Consider the following 4990-nt stretch of genomic DNA (forward strand, 5'->3'; position numbering starts at 1 on the left):
CTCTTTTAACTTCTTTAAACACTCTCTGTGGCGCTAGTGCCCCCTTCATGCCGGTGCTTCGCCTGTGGGCAGCGCCACGCTGGACTTCTCTTCTGTTGAGTGTCTCCACGCACCTGCTCCACCGGAAGGTACCTCCATGTGGCTAAACTTCAAGCCGCATTTGAGACTCCCTGCTGCAACAAAGAACGCTATCCGTTCAGCTTCCCGAGCCAGAGTGCTTGCTTGCTTTCCTCCTTGGTCCTTCCTAGCTCGCCCGTGGCTCTTCGCTCCCTGTGCTTCTGTCTCGTCCCACTATCTCTACTTTGATTTGCTTTGGGTGGCTCCAGATTCTTGCACTAGCCTCCCATCTCTATAGCAGCCTTCTTTAGATGGGGATGGTGGATTACAGCGGCTGGCATCAACATCTTTTAAAGAGCTATTAAGAATTGCTTTTAAATTGGGCATGGTAATGCACGCCTGTCATCCCAGCATTTGGGAGACTAAAGCAGGAAGACTGCCAGGAGTTCAGGGCTGGCCTGGCTACATAATGAGTTCAGTGCCAGCCTGGACTACATAAAAGGACCCTGACTCAAACAAAGAATTAAATAAATTTTAAAAGAGTGGCTTTTAAAGGGTGATGAAAATTCAGTGAAAGGGAGCTCAGAGAAGTAAACTTGCTCAAGGTCCACATGTTTAATAGTGGACCTGGGATTCAAATCCAGGTGACATAGTTGTTAGCAGAATGACTTCTATATTTTCAACAGGGTTATTTCAAAACATAGAGTGTACAACAGAGAATGTATGTGGCCCTCCAGGTCTCAAATGCTTAGTTTCTGTCCCTTTACATGCTGTGCTAGGCCATTCGCCATGCTGCCTCAGAGCAGCTTCCTAGCAAACCCACCCCTGCTCTGCATGCAGTTCTTGCAGTGGCTTATGGTCCCAGAGATGAGGTCCAGTGCCTTTGTGTGGTACGCATCTTTTAACTTCTGACGCCTACCAGTGCCTCTACCTTCATCTTTTCCCATATCCCCATCTTATAGTACTGAGTGCTGCCCTTCAGAAATACCCCATTACTCACTGCTTCTGAAGTTGCCTGGAAACTTCCTACCCACTTATCTAAACCCTCCCTTTCTACAGGAAGCCCACCGCCAAGGCCAGCCAAGTGACCCCAGGACTTGTGTTACACCCTCCTCTGTACTCTTACCTCTTACTGCTGTTGCTTTTAATTATCTCTGAACTGTTGTCCAGAATTTCCCCAAGGACAGTTATTAAAGCATATATTTTATTTTCTCCAAAATTGTAAGAACATGACTGACACTCAACAGATGAAGAGCTGATGTAGGAGTGAACAAAGGAATCAGCTGATGAAGGCCAGTGCGTAGGACGGAGGTGTCTGAATTGCCAGGGACGCTGTGGTCTGCATGTTTCGCAGGCTTCTGGTATCCAATATGCAACGTGGCCCGGTTCCACACTGACTCTCTCCTAACTAAACATTGCTTCCCTGCCCACATGTTATCCACTAGAGAAGGTTCCAGGAACCCTGAGATTCTGTGACACAAAACCATATAGTATGAAAAGGACGCCCTGTGGCACATTGTCTCACGTTATATCCAGACCCGTGGGGAAGTCGTTGTGGTCACCATCATAACGAATACTCACTGAGTTCCAGGTGCCCACTTATCCCTGCAATCGCATTCTGAGGTTGCTCAACCAACCTTACAGGTGCTGAAATTGAAGCACATAGATGTTAAATGTACGCGCTGGTGGTCTCATGCACATGACAGTAGCATGGGAGGTGGCGCATAAGGCAGGCTGACTCTGGGGAACATTTCTCTTATTGACTCTTAGCTAAGTACGTGGACTTGCATTGTTTCATAAGGAAGCTGCTGAAGTCAGCGAGACCAGCGTACATTAACATTCTATGTTCCGGGCAATTTGGTTCCAACTTACGAGTCTTTGATTTTCATTTTTGCACGTCTGTTTTAGGGATAGCCTTTTCTTCTACCAGTAGCTCTACCTTTACAACATCTACACCCACCTATAAATATGTGCAGTGTTGGACACACACCAGGCACTCAGCGAATGCTATGGTAGCTACATCTGGGGGTCTCTCTGTGTGACTTGTAATTCATTTTCTGGTAAAGCAGGAAGATTAGATTTCTGATCTTGTGGCACACGTCTGTGATACCTGATGGCATCGTACTGATGGACTTGGCGAGGCGCGCAGCGGCCCTGATCACGACTGCCCCCACCGTCCTCCTCTCTGCCTTTCTCTCCAGGGCTCCATCCTGGCTCCACAGCACTCATCAGACTGACTGCACTCACAGCGGACGGCTTATTCAGACACCGAGACAATCCGCAAGATGGAGCTAAGCTGCTCCTTGCTTTCAAATCGCTCTAGATAAATACTGAACTCTTCTTCACATTTTGAGTTGTGTTTCAGGTGGAAGCTAACTTTGATTGCATTTTGGCTGGGTTTAAAATATACCATGCTGCTAGTGCAAGAATTTGGCAAATAATCCTTCCCCACACCTCATATCAGAGACTCGTAGAATATGAACAGATCTGATGAGCATTCCTAAATCTGAATCCAACTCTAGAAACAAAACTTGTAAGGACCTGCTGACTGCTTACCGAGAAGGAAGCCAGGTTATCCAGAAGGCTCTCTATGCTTCAACTTCCTGGAAAGGCTTGGATGATGATGCTAAATAGGAGATGAATTAGGAATATTTGGAAAGCTTTAACTTGAGCACCATGGGGTATCCACAGATGGAAACGTCTCAGAATGAAAGAGAGAATCAGGTGTGAAATTCCTCCAGGGTCAATCCAGAACCACGGTTGTGAATAATGATGTATGTGGAAGTCATAGCCCAGGCAGTGCACTTCCCAAGTTTGCAGATAATATAAAAACTGGAAGCAGAAGAGATAGGGAGGGAAAAGTAGACCAGTTTCAACTTGGTTTAGCTTGTTTCCTATAAAGAACTAAAGGAAATGGAGATGACAAATGTTGTCCCCAGTTGAAAAGTATAAGAACAGCAAGCCAGAGTAGTAGGAGCCACCCAGTGCATGCGGCAGCTTCAGCACACAGCAGGAGTGTTGGAGATCACAGAATGGCTGCCAAGAATCGGGGGCAGGGCCAGGGAGAGCACTCAGCAGAACAAGCTTGCCGGGCAAGCACAAGGCCCTGAGGTCAATCCCTGGTACTGCAAAAACAAACAAACAAGAATCAGGACTCAGCATTGAGCGCCATCAAGCAGCCCGAGGACAGCAGCACGGAGCTTAGACACAGCACTGCCCACCCCCGAAAGGGGGCTCCGAAGACCCCACTAGCAGTCTGTCTTCCCAGAAGTGCTGTCCAGCAAATGGCAGCGTTCCGAAAAAGGAGTTAAAATGTTTTGTATAAATTGGAGCATGGGGAACACCACCGGTAGCTGAGGCAAGAGACTCTCAAGTTCAAGCCCAATTTGGGCAACTTAGTGGCTTAATGAGACTGTGTCAAAATTTAAAATGAAAGGTCTGGGAATATCTGTCAGTACAGAGGCCCTCGGTTCAAGCCCTAGTGCCACAAGAAGGAAAGGAAAGGAAGAAGGGCGGGAGAAGGGAGAGGAAAAGGAAGAGCAAAGAAAAACAACTGAGGCAAACCAAAGTGAAAATTCTTTAAACCTGAGGTCAGAGGTTAACCAAATTTCTTGGAGAAAGGCCAAATAGCAAGAACCTTGGGGCTTGTGGGCCACCGTAGCTCTGCCCCAGCTACTGGATTCTGCCTTCATGGTGGACACCAGCCGTAGACAGTACTTACACCAATATGGTGGAGTTCCAATAAATCTTGATTTACAAAAGAAGCCAGAAGGAGTTTGAAAAGCCTCCTGTCCTGGGTAAATAATAAATCCAGTCAGTCATTTCATGCAGAGGCTTGTAGTTTGAAGCAAATTACCCAGCAAACAGATAGAACTATAGACATTAGTACATTGAAGACTTCATGGATTTCTAAAGCTAAAAATTTTGGCAAAAAGCATGGGGATGGGTTAAGAATGTGTGGTCAGGCGGCCTTTCCCATTCTGAAAATATTTTCTATACTTCCATCTGAGCAATCATCGAGAAGCTTCCGGCACTAAATAACTTTTAGTTGGCAATTACAGTAAAACAGCAAAGGATAAAAAAAGTCACCCTAGCCAAAAGGTAATCCGACACCCTTCATGAACCTTAAATCAGTTCCCCCAAATATCTGTGCAAAGTAAAGTAACCGTGCAAGCCTCTGGGCTACTATAATTTTGGGTTTCAGGAAAAAATCCTTGTGCCTAGAGGCTGTCTCCTCTCAGCATTCCTTTGACCTCCTGCTTCAAACCATCTAAAAACCAGACTTGGTGATCATCCACTTCCCGGAGTAACTACAAACCTAGGCACAAATTATCCCCCACAAAAGCTAAGGCCAAACCACTTGCCTTCCTATTACACCCTAGTGGAGGCCAGGATGTGGTCAATTTAAGGGAAGGCTAAAGGTTATTCTATTAAATGAGGAAATTATTTAACTTCTCTGAGCTTTTGCCTCCTCTCTAAAATAGGAAAACAGTGTCCACCTAGTAACTTGGTAATAAGAATCAAATGGTATAAAGCGTATACACCTGTCTAATAACTGTTGTTTCCTGCTTCCTTTATTACCATTTTTTTTTCCTAATCTAAGGACTCTTGCAGCAGGAAAAGAAATCTTCATTTCAGAATAAGGAAGTCTTCCCCGTCCATCCTATGAGTTCAGGGCTAACGTTCTTTTCTGAGGCTGCTGTAAAGGTGCTTGTTTTCTCACGGTTTCCCAGCTGCCATTCTTTTGCTCTTATTGTTTAGACACTTGCTGAAATTTCAGCATTCTGGTTGCTTTCTTATTGTCAAAAACATCAGCATTTGGTTCATACTGTTCAAACAATGATGGGACCACGAGCTGGCCGTGCACAGGTGCCCTGGCACCGAGAACAGACCGAGGACGCCAGCCTCACTCGGCCGGCTCCGCCCAGTCTGC

General features: G+C 46.0%; 1 protein-coding gene across 1 annotated transcript in view; it reads left to right on the plus strand.

The window, feature by feature from the left end:
- Adamtsl1 (ADAMTS like 1) overlaps positions 1 to 4990 on the plus strand; it is a 996797-nt gene that overhangs the window by 898343 nt on the left and 93464 nt on the right. The gene's annotated exons all lie outside the window — the stretch shown is intronic.

The sequence above is a fragment of the Octodon degus genome, unplaced genomic scaffold (assembly GCF_000260255.1).
Source record: "Octodon degus isolate 3935 unplaced genomic scaffold, OctDeg1.0 scaffold00044, whole genome shotgun sequence".
Lineage (NCBI taxonomy): Eukaryota > Metazoa > Chordata > Mammalia > Rodentia > Octodontidae > Octodon > Octodon degus.